The sequence below is a fragment of the Fukomys damarensis genome, unplaced genomic scaffold (assembly GCF_012274545.1).
Source record: "Fukomys damarensis isolate Sample0158 unplaced genomic scaffold, DMR_v1.0_HiC HiC_scaffold_18, whole genome shotgun sequence".
NCBI lineage: Eukaryota > Metazoa > Chordata > Mammalia > Rodentia > Bathyergidae > Fukomys > Fukomys damarensis.
In genome coordinates this window covers 5527075-5538775 of record NW_022900930.1, presented here as the reverse complement: position 1 = coordinate 5538775, position 11701 = coordinate 5527075, and the positions used below count along the sequence as shown (strand labels likewise).

Genomic DNA, 11701 nt, shown 5'->3' with positions numbered 1-11701 from the left:
GAGGGAGGGGGGGGGGAGAGAGAGGGAGGGGGAGAGAGAGAGACTAAAACTGGCCAAGCAAGATGTGGTAAGGGTGTCTAGAAAGGGATTCTAGGCATTGTATGAGCACAGTGACGGATGGGAAAGTGAAAGAGACTCAGATATATCTGACGTTTGGAGCTGAAGAGAGTGGTGCTGCTAACAGGCATTGGCTGAGCTTTGTTGGTCCCAGGACATCTAAGCATCAACATCCAGGGAAGGGGTAGAAATGCAGCATGGGAGCTAAGGTGGTCAGATAGGGTAGAAAAGCCAGCGTCAGATGCTGCGAATATTCGTGGCAATCAAGTTTCAAGGAAGCACAAATTCCCTGCGGTCATGCACATGGAGTTTAGCTGTGTTAAGGGAAGTGGATAACTGCAGACCAAGGTTTAATGAAAATCGAGTTAGTGCATGAAAAGAGAAAGAGGAGCTGGTGCAATGCGAGCACTATGCAGCTTGTCCCCAGAGGCCCTCAGGCTGGAGGCCTGTCCCCCAGGGTCCTCTCGGGCCGTGTCGTGGGGGCAGTGTGAAGGTGCAGAACACAGGGGAAGGTGATGAGGACTTTGGGAGGGCGGGAAGCACTTCTCCTCCGAGTGCATTCTTGCTTCCTAGGATCCTAGGTTGTTCTAAGAGACGCCGGCACCTTCCTGATTCTCTCTGTCTTTCTCTCTTGCCGTGGGATGTGTGGTGTATCTGCTCCCACCACTGTGGTCCCGTCCACCATGACGGCCTAGTCAGACCTGAGCAGATGCTGGCCCTGTGCCCTGAACCCCAGAACTGTAAGCTAAGTACACATTTTGGCCTTACTAAGTACTCAGCCTTTGTACTTTGTTCCAGCAACCCTGAACGGACTGAGACCAAAAGTAAGAGGACTGGACAAGAAATGAGACCGAGGTAGGGAAAATCTCAGGCGCTAGAAATAAATGACGCCAGCCTATGGCCTGGAAAAGGTTTCAGGATTCAGGCAGATGAAAAGAGAGCAGCCGTGAGGAGAAAATTAGACCCGTGCTCTGGGGAAACCAAGGAAATCGAGTGCAGCACCCACGTACATTTGGCCAGGGAGAACAACTGTTTTCTAGAAATTTCTCTAATCCTCCCTCTATGTTTTTCCTCTGTTTTCTTCACACTTCACCCTTCTCTGATAGTTAATATAAACTTGCAAAGGCTTCGAACAGTTCAAGGAAGTAGAGTCACTGGTACCCTACTGTCTGTCTCTCCCATCTCAAAGGAACCCCTCTGTTGTTTGGACCCAGAGAAGTCAAGGTAGAGAAAAGATCATGTTTCAGTGGGAGGCCTACAGCGAAGGGGGAAGGAGGTGTGTGAGGTCTTCTGACCTGAAGAAGCGAAGGGGAGCCAGTGAGGCATCGGAGGGCAGCAGTGAAAGGTAAGTGTCCTCCAGAGAAAACGGTGGAGCTTACTCACTCGCGTTCATTTTACATCGTTCATGAATGCATTGATTGATTGTATTTTGGATCATGCATGATCAGTTCTCAGGTACAGAAGGGGAGCACTGCCAGTTTTCTCAGTAAGAAAAATATGAAGAATGTAACCTGGGTTGAGATAGGATAAAAACATCATATTCTTAAGATCCCCATTCATTACGAAAAATCAAGTGTGCCCAGAGCTTGCAGCTCCTTTTTCCCTCCTTTCTCCCTTTCTTGTTTGAATCAAACATGGTGGAAAATCAGTAATGAACAAGTCTCATCCTCTGAGCTCCTCAGACCCACTGAAGTTTGCGTATGTGTCAGTACGAAGTACACACACACATACACACACTCACCTGCAACTACCTCTAGCCCATTCCAGGTTCTGAAATATTTAGCTCCTTTGAGATTTAAGTGCTGCTGACCTGTCTCTCCTTTCCCCCTCCCCTCCCTTAACCCGGGGTACCGAGTCCTATTCATCTTCTTGGGCCCCCGCAGGGTCTGACTGTGCTCCGTGTGTCAGTCCATCTCCCTTAAGGGGTGAGCTCCGCACCACAGGATGAGGTGGAGCGGGGAGAGGCAGAAGAGTGTGCAGCCGGCCGCCCAAGCACCCAGTGTGGGAAAATGGGTCTGGGCAAGATTCATGGGCTCTACATTACAGCTGTAAGGCTGGAGGGGGTGCAGCGGGAGTGCTGGCAGGAATTTATAGGAGCTTGTTATGACGGACTTCTCGACTGAGGGCGAAACCAATGCCATTAAAACAAAACCAAGCGATCCAGGATGCTGTTGTAAACAACAGGCCTCTCTACATAGCCCCAGCACCGAGTAGATTCATAATTGTCAGGAAGTTGAGGTGTATGGGCTCCTGGGGAAGGATTAGGTCTTCGAGCCTCAAAAGGAAGGTGGCAAAGAGGCACCTGGTGATAAAGAGCTACTGCATCTCCTGTCTCTCCCTCCATCAGAGGGCACTGTGCCCTTCAGGAGTGGCTCTCACCGTCTCTCTGCCAGGGCATCCTGGTCGAGGGTGATTGCTGGCGGGATTCTCTCCCTCCCTGCCCTCGGGTTCTGTTCTGGGCTGCTGCATGGATGCAACAGTACACAGCTTAGGTACAATTCCCAGATCCTAGCTAGGGTTAATTTCGTCTTTTTCTCCCATGCAGATGTAACCAACAGAAATCCAGGCTAGCCCCCTGTTGCTTTAAAGCAACTTCTGTCAGGGTCAGATCTTGACAGTTTGTAGTTGCAGAAATTAAATGAAAAGCAAATTAAGTTTATAACGGAGTCTTTCTCAGAGCCTTAAAGGAGAGTGTCATTCATAACTCATCGGTATTTGTGATATTCTTTCGCCACCTGCCCACTCACATAAGCTGCACAGTGTTCCCTGTTCTACTCCTTAAAACACTAAAAACCTACCACTAAATCCTAGATCACGAAAGTTCATTATTACACTTCAATTCATCTTTTCTCCTTTTTGGATCTGTTTCTTTTGTTTGGTAAAACATTTTCCCATTTGTAATCCTTTGTTCTTTCCAAGGTACGTCTGTCACTGCCATTTCCACTGTGAGCAACCGAAACGTCAACGGAATAAGGAAGGATCTTTCTACAGGACTGGCGTTAGGGATCCTTGGGCCATACTTCTGGGAAGTGTAGAGTTGAGGGTGGAACTTAATATGGGGCAGGGTGTAGCTCAGTGGCACCATACCTGCCTGGCAAGTGCAAGGTCCTGAGTTTGATCCCTGCTACTGGAAGAAAAGAAAAAAAAACCAAGGAAGAGAAAGGTCCAAAGGGGGAGGAGAGGCAGAAGTGGGAGCGGGAGGGGCAAAGAAAGAAGGAAAAGAAATACATATGAGGAAAGGAAAAAACGGAAACAAAGTTTTTATAACTAGGGAGGGGTGGAGGGGGTGAGGGGAGGGCAGGAGAATGGGGGAAAACATAAGAACCAAGATACATCACGTAAAGGTACAAATTCCCAGCGATGAATGTCGTCATATTGTATACCTAAAATGTACCAATAAACTTAGTGAATTTTAAAAAATTAAAAATATACCATCTCAGTTCCCAGTTTTAAAAATGTACTAAGTAACCTTGAATGAATGCTTTTGCCTCTGTTTGAGAGAAACACAAATCACTAAGGACACTTTCCTGTGGCAATTCCCTTGAATCTACTCTAATTCACTTTTACATTTAAAGTGAGTAATTTGCAAAGCACAGTTCTTCATTAGCTGCAAGGACTTGCTTACTATTCCCGGCCACAGCTTCAGCATGGAGCCCCCTTGGCGGAGAGCTGCTGCTGGCCCCTTGCCTGCTGGAAAGTGCCCTGTGCTGGAGTCCCAGGTCCCCAGCCTGCCTTCGTGCTATAGGCCTTCATTTCCTTTCCTATGAGTGCCGACTTTGATCTCTGCTTTCCCAGTCAGACAGCTCTGGGCTCTGGGAGGAGAACAGATGTGGGGAGAAGCCCTTGCTGTGAAGCAAAAGTAAAAAGAATGTTTCTTAATGAGCAATACCTGAGATTAAAGAGGTGCATTCAGCTCATTTGGCTTAAAACTGCCTCTCTGCAATGTACTTGCCGGTGTGATGCGCCTTCCCCAAACCAGCTCACTCTTTATGATGTTGGAGCTGAGGGACATAACCTTCTTTTCCCAGCTTCTTCCTTCTATCTCCTGGCCCCACCTCCAGTCTCCAGCCCTGGGTGGCATAAGTAGCTTCCAGAAAAGCTGCCACTTCTTCTGTATTCTATGAAGCGGAGATTAATCTGGAACTAGTGGGGGACTTGATGAAGCCCAGGTCCAGAACTCCATGTAGGAAATTTCCAGGACACCAGCGCCCCTTAGCACCCGACGGCAGCTACTCACTTGACCTACGCACACAGTGTGTCTGCGGCTGTGTATCTGATGGAGACACACGGCATTGTACCTGTGCCTGGAATTTCCACTGGGAGACATAGGACCCTCAGGTCTACAAATGCAGATGCTTCAGAATTATATGTTAGGTTTGTTTATTTTTTGTTTGTTTGCTTTTATCATTAAAAGATTTTTTTTTTTTTGCAGTATTGGGGATTGAACAAAGGGCCTGTACACTGAAATATATCCTAAAGCACCCTTCCAGCCATTTTTGATTTCTTTTTTTTTTTAAATTTTGGGACAGGATCTTGCCACTAAGTGCACAGGCTGGGCTTGAATTTAAGAATCTCCCTACCTCAGCTTCCCAGAATGCTGGGATTACAGACCACGTTGCCCAGCTCATGTTAGTTTTAAATTGCTATATTTTGATGTTGAGAATGGATTCTAGTATTGCTATGGGATGAATGCTTATGTACTGCCAAAACTCTTAGAAGAGTTCATGAGGCTAGAACCCCCATGGTAGGATTAGTCCCCTTATACAAAGAGGATGAGACACTAAAGTCCTCTCTGCCACCAGAGGAAATAGCAAAAAGACAGCTGGCTATTGCACAGAAAGAGAGTCTTCACCAGAAACTGAAATGGCCAGAACCTTGACCTTAGAATTCCCAGCCTCCAGAACTAATCAAATGTCATCTCTTTAATCTACCCTGTTCATGCTGCTTTGATATAGCACTTGAATGGATTAAGACCGGTCCTACGCCTCCAGTGTTTGAATCTCAGCACGGCGACTTCTAGATATGTGACCTTACACAAGTGACGTGACTTTGCTTAATCTTGCCTTCCTCATCTGTAAAACAGAGCTAACAATGCATTCATAGTAAGGCCATTTCCCTCCCTTATGCTGTACCACAGACAGGTATCAGGTAGAGGGACATCTCGTTTTTGGCTACGTCCATTTGGGTTGTGGGGACAGGTAGGTCACCTCAAGAACTAATTACTCTCTACCGACTTCTCTCCATCTTGGGACTTCTTAGGAACGAACTTGTGAATGCTTTGCAAAGCTGTCCATATGTCCATTCACTCAGGTTCTTTTTTGGGCTCTCTAACCTGGTTTTCAATGGTTAGGCCAAAAAAAAGGATGATATTCTCAAGTCCCTCTGGAGTACTAAACAAGACCCTTTGAAACAAAAGGCAATGAGAAAATTAACTTTCTCCTGCTCTCTATCTTGATACGTGACTTAGTAAAAAGACTTGAAGAGAGGAGGTTATTGATTCACAGAAAATGATGTAAAACAGGATGGTGGGAGGAAACCAGACTGAAAAACCCAAACTATCAACTCAGAATATTGAACAAGACATCATATTTCATATGAGGATGATCTGTGAATATTTTAGCATTGTACATCAGACCAAAGGTATCAAAATATTTGGAGATGGGGCCAAGGATTATACATTTTAAACAATGCCTTCTCGTGATAAAGCAGAGTTTTGAACAAGTTCCCACTATGAAAGCTTAAATATGTAATAGCATAGTTTTAATATTTTTCAAAATGATGGAGAAGGGGGGAAGAGAGAAAGAGAGAGAGAAAATTGAGTGAGAAAAAGAACCCACTAAGACCAGCCCTGATGATCCCGGAGTATTCTAAGAAGCAGGAGTTGGGGAAATCAGTGGGAGCCACTGCTGTCCTTGAAGGATCTGGAGGGGAGTTCAGTTGTATAACAAGTACAGACGGTGGTGGTGTGGCTATTAGGAAACCAAAGACCTGGGGCGTGGGAGCTTTCTTGGCCCAAATTTTCATTTCCTCCTGTCGCTTTGTGCAAGGAGAACAAACTAATGCAGAAGGAGAATAGTGGTAGCCACAGAATTTATTCAAACACAGCTTAAGCCTGTTGTGGTGTAATAGGTTTCTTATGGAAATTGAAAGCTAGATGACCATTACTCTCTTAACTTTCTCTCTGGTTCCACTCCAAAGCTTTGGCTCAAAGCTCCAGGATTCTACTTCCAGTGCTTACTTTAGTACGGTCCGTCTACAAGGTTATACAGTGGTAGAAAATGAAGCTACTGTTCTACTCCTGAAGGAAATGGGGAGGGGAGCACTGAAGTGAGGCCGTGGGTGGACATCCTACATAGGTAAATATGCATAGTTTTGAGTAATCTCTGCTTTCTGCACTTTCTCAAAGTTCTTCATGGACTCAGTCCAACCTACGTGAGAGTTCAGAGAGGACTCGGTTATACCATTCATATACGGATGAGAATAATTGTGGTATTTTTCCCATGATTTTTCTGCCTTATGTTTAAGTGAAGAAGGGTTGACCAAGACTCTAGTTAAGGGACTTTCAGATGTAACTAAGCACAGTCGACATACGTAATAAGGGGGTTAAATAAAAGATACACATCATTCATTCATTCACTCATTCATTCGGACTTTAAATTTTGATGTGCAGACAAATACAGAGAAGACTACGGCATCCCAACATAGGGACGATATTATCCAAAGTTCTTTTGAGATACGTAATATCTCAAACTTTGTCATATCATTTTGATCTGAATCCCAAGAAAAATTCCATCCCTAACTTTTAAAATGTCAGAACATTTGATACCATCATTTTGTTGTTTAGGACATTTAAGAGTTGATATTTTCATATTATCCATACTTGATTTATTCGATTAATGTAATTCTGATATCTTTCTTAACTTTCATGAACTGATGATTCAGACTTTTGTAAAAACTAGATGAAATTCTTGGTGGTGCCTTCAGGTCCTGGATTCTGGGGGAGAGACTAAAAATTGCAATTTAGATTTTCAAATGCAGATTGGTTGGCGTTATGTGTTTAATTGCAGAACAAAAGACTAGACAAGAAGATAAGTTATAGAAAGAGTACCCTTAGGATATGTTAAAATATATTTACATCCTGAATTAATGTTCCCAAATACTTAATATGAAGAGTGGGTTGTTTTTTAATTGTTGAGTAATGAGCTTGGAAAAGACAATAAATATGTCTAAATCTGGTGAAGGACAAGAACTATTTAATGTCGGAAGGGCTGTATATGGAAATGTATTGCTTTGAGCTGAAGTTCCATTACTCATATCTACTCTTCTTGCAGGCCCTGTGGGGTCAAGAAGATCATTGGCAAGGTAATAAGCCAAGCTACCCTCTGTCCTCACATTACTTGTGCAATTGGCTGAGTAGTGTTCACCCAATATTCCCATCCACTTCAGACCTCAGAATGTGACTGTATTTGGAAACAAGGTTTTGGCAGATGTATAGTAATTAGTCAGGAATCTTGAAATAATGTCATGGTGAATCGAGAAGGCATCCTAAACCGCAAAACAGGTCTCCTCATAAGAGGAGAAGAGGACCCGAGGACAGAGGGCAGAAGGTCAGCGAAATGGGAGTGCAACTGGAGTTACACTGTCACCCGCAGAGAAAGCGAAGGACAACCAGGAATTGAAAAAACAAACAAACAAACAAAGAAGGGCACCACCCTGAAGCCTTTGGAAGGACAGCAGCCCTGCCAACAGCTTGATTTTGTACACTGAGCCTCCAGAAAGGTGAAAAAGTGAGCTTTTGTGACTTTTAAGCTTTTGGTACATTGGTATAGCATCCCTAAAAGACTAACACGTAGTACCTTCAAGGGAATTTCCACCAGGAGGGTCTCCAGTAGCAAGCCACATTGCATAAAATACTGTCTTGGAGAGATTGTTGGGATAGGCAGAGTTTGACTCACTGGGACGCGGGGTGCAGCAAACAGATGGGGCAGGCAGTGTCAGGGTGCACTAGCTCATGTTGTCTCAGCTTGGTGACCTCACAATCTTCTCTCTTCTCATCGGGGTGTGAGGCGGCCACTCCCAGTCCACTATGTTATGACCTGTTCAATGCCATGCGCCACTGCGGTCAAGCAATAGTTTCAGATAGGATAATGCAAAGGGCCTACCCCGGTTGCTTTCTGTCCTTCGGTTCTGTTGTTACTGGGGTTTGAAGGGCCAAGTCTTAGTGTCCATATAAATACAGCTCAGAAGTGTAGTATGTAACTGGACACATATCATATAGCAAAACTTCACCTCAAGGGAGAAATGACAGCACACACATTCTGGCTCTTTTTCCCACCAAGTGGACTCCTAAGACCTATGAGTTCCTAGAGCCTCTCAATAGAGGGCCCTAAGTGAGTTAGCAATCAGTGAAGATTGTTGCAAAACATGGTCAACTCCATCACCAACTTAATATAATGGTTCTCTCTCCTTATTTCCTTTTTTCTTCCTTCTCTTTCCCAGAATTATACTTCCTAACAGACTAGCCACCCACAAGCTTTTTTGTTCAAGTTCTTCTTTCGGGGCAACCCAAGTAAAGACACAACTTTTTAGCGGGCCAATTGACCCAAATTTCAGAAAACTTATTAATTAAAATGCATTCAGTTAGAAGTAAAAACAGATCATCTGAAAATATCTTAGGAAGTTTATAAGCTATGAAGTAAGAAAAGCTGACTTTGGCGTGGCAGATCTGGGGATGAAAATAGCTCTGTTTATCTGTATCTGTTGACTTCCTTCTACAACGGATCTGGAATCACCCCCCATCAGAAAGGGAATGTCTCTCTTTCCAAGAGTCATATCTATGCAGGGAGGATCTGTTTGCAACTCTGGAGGGAGTACTACCCCTGCAATGGAAGGAAGTGGTAATGAAGGCTGGGGTGAAGGTGGAGGTCAACCTCATAATTGTCATTCTTTTCACAGAGGCACGAGGTAGAGGAGAAGTTCCTTAGGGAAAAAAGAGCAGGAGAAAGCAGAAGATCACATGGAAGAATAATTTAAATAATTGTGGGTGTTGGGTTCCTTGAACCATGGTGCCATATGCTTGGTTTCTGTGATAAGTTACATTATATGTTAAGAGTCCAGCTAAAGCTAATCAACTATTTCCTAAACAAAGCAGGTTTTTCTAAATACCACCTTTTTATTGTTTTTACCTTGATCTTAGCCAAAAGGCTGAGAAGCAAATTTTTATTGTTTTTATTCTCTGCTGCATTCTAAAATTATACTAAAGTATGACCAGTGAACTAACAGCACTGGGCCCCACTTGAAAGTTTGTTAAAAATGCAAACTTCTCAGATGTCTTGTCAGACCCACTCAGTCAGAATCTGCATTTTAGCAAGATCGCTGGTTGGTTTGCATGCACCATAGAATGTGAGAAGCCCTGTCTGCGCCCTGTGTTAAGTCAAGATGAACTCCTGAGCTATGGGCTGCAGAAGGCTCTCCTGGATAAGATGCTGTCACATTTTTAATTGACCCTAAAAGCGATACCCCAATGCAGTTCCTCTTTCTTAGAAGAGCAGCCAGCATTTTCCAAAATGGAATATGTGCACACAACCAAGAGGACCATGGATCCGGCACCTACATTCTTCCACGAAGACGATAGTAAGGTGTGACGTTTTTCAAAAAAGGAACAATGTATTGAGTCATGCAAAGTAAAAATGTAGCCACTCAATAGGTTGGCTAGTAGTAGGTACGGGAAGGAACCGAAATATGATCTAAAATGGAAACTTGCCAACATATGTATGTATGATGTTGATGGCCGTATTTCCATACAACTTGGACAGGATCGAAATCAAGGTCCCAAGAACACCTCTGACAAGAAAATATTTTTTCCTGTCTTTAATTTCAGAGGAAAATGCACACAGGCAGAAATGGGTGAAAAAAAACAGAAAATTGGTTGTCATGGCCTCCTGTGTTTACATTGTGCTATACAGCTCTGTACCACAGTTGAGCCTAACTCATAGCAACACATGAAGGTGAGACAGAAACGTGCTTCCTTTTCAAACAATTCTTTTAGTAGTTTCCATAGCTCAAAGTGAAAACAGAAAAATAAAACAATTGTATCCCATCAGAAATCAGACAAAATCATGCACTCATTGTAGTGGGTCTAATGAAATTCCCTCTTCTACCCCTCCACAAAGATATATCTGTGCAGAACCTGTGACCTTATTTAGACAAGCTATCATTGCAAATATAATTAAGTCACTTATGATACAATCATCTTCAGCCCTAAACCAGATGACCACTATCCTTACGAGAGAAGATGGAAAAGACATAAACTCTGAGAAGGTTCTGTGAGGATGAGGGTGGAGGTTAGGGTTAGATTGATACAAACACGAGGAACTTTAGGAGCTGGGAAAGTCATAAAATGAGTCTTTCCTAGAGGCTCCAGAGAGAGCAAACTGCAGAAACCCTTGATTTCAGGCTTCTAACCTCCACAAGTGAGAGAATTTTTTTCTGGTTTTTCAGCCATTCACTTTGTGGTCATTTGTTAGAATAACCCTAAGAATTGAATAGACTCATTTTAGGACCTCTACCTTTCTTCTTTTTATTTTCATATTCCTGGAAATAAGCATTTCCTCCTCTAGTTTTTCATTTGATATTCCTGGCAATAAGGTGGACTTTCACTATATCAGTGAGCAGAAACCCAGTTTTCTTTGCCTTGTGACGTAGGCGGGACAAGTTCAGCACAGGGCAGGAGTCAGCAGACTCACATGAGCTCCTGTCTTGATTTTCAGGGAACAGTTACTGCAGCTGTGGAGATACATCCCAAAGTTTCTGGTAGTCCATTTCAAGCATTCTAATGGGAAATGATACACACATTACTCTTCTCCTCTACTGGTTTTTATACCTATGTCTCCTTTGAGAAACTGGATCTGACCTCACTACTAAAGCTTCTAAACCCCAAAGGAAGTCAGAGAAGCCATCAAAAGCCATGAGCAGAAAGGAGTAACTCCTGCAAGATCCCCCCAGGGACCACATTCAGCATTCCACATCAAATTGTGTGCTTCCTTCATTCTGAAATCTGGAATAACCTCAACTAGTCCCCTCTGCTCATCTTTAGAATAAAACCCATTAATATTCTTTCACTGTTGACTGTAGAAATGAGAATGTGTTAATCAGTCTCCTAACACTGTTGCTAAACACCTGACAAAATCAACTTCTAAGAAGGAAGGGTTTACTGTGGCTTACAGTTTCACAGATTTCAGTTCCTGGTTTGTCGACACCATTGGTTCTGGACTTGTGTTGAGGCAGCACATCATGAGGACCATAGCTGGAACAAAGGTGCTCATCTCTTGGGGTCCCAGAGCTGAAAGACAGAGGAAGAGCCTGGCTACCAAGATCTGCAGTGAACCCCCTCCAGCCACCTAACTTGTTTTGACTGGGCCCCGCCTCCTAAAAGTTCCACCAGCTCCCAATAGTGCCACAGGCTGTTGACAAAATCTTTAACACATAGGCCTTTGCAGGAGATTGAAGAGCCAAACTATAGCAGAAACAATGCATTGGGAAAACTGTTGTTTGTCCGCTTTAGGAAATAAATGAGGAGGTACAAGGGAGGAAGAGGGAGAGAGAGAGAGAGAGAGAGAGAGAGAGAGAGAGAGAGAGAGAGAAA

The 11701-nt window shown here is 43.7% G+C and overlaps 1 long non-coding RNA gene across 1 annotated transcript in view; it reads right to left on the bottom strand.

Moving 5' to 3' along the window:
* Window positions 1–10087: 10087 nt before the first annotated feature.
* Window positions 10088–11701, bottom strand: part of LOC104848550 — an 11052-nt gene continuing 9438 nt past the window's right edge. The window contains exons 2-3 of the long non-coding RNA XR_776445.2: window positions 11281–11398; window positions 10088–10888 (exon numbers count right to left, since the gene is read on the bottom strand). This is a non-coding gene — a long non-coding RNA (uncharacterized LOC104848550). The remainder of the gene's footprint in view (window positions 10889–11280; window positions 11399–11701) is intronic.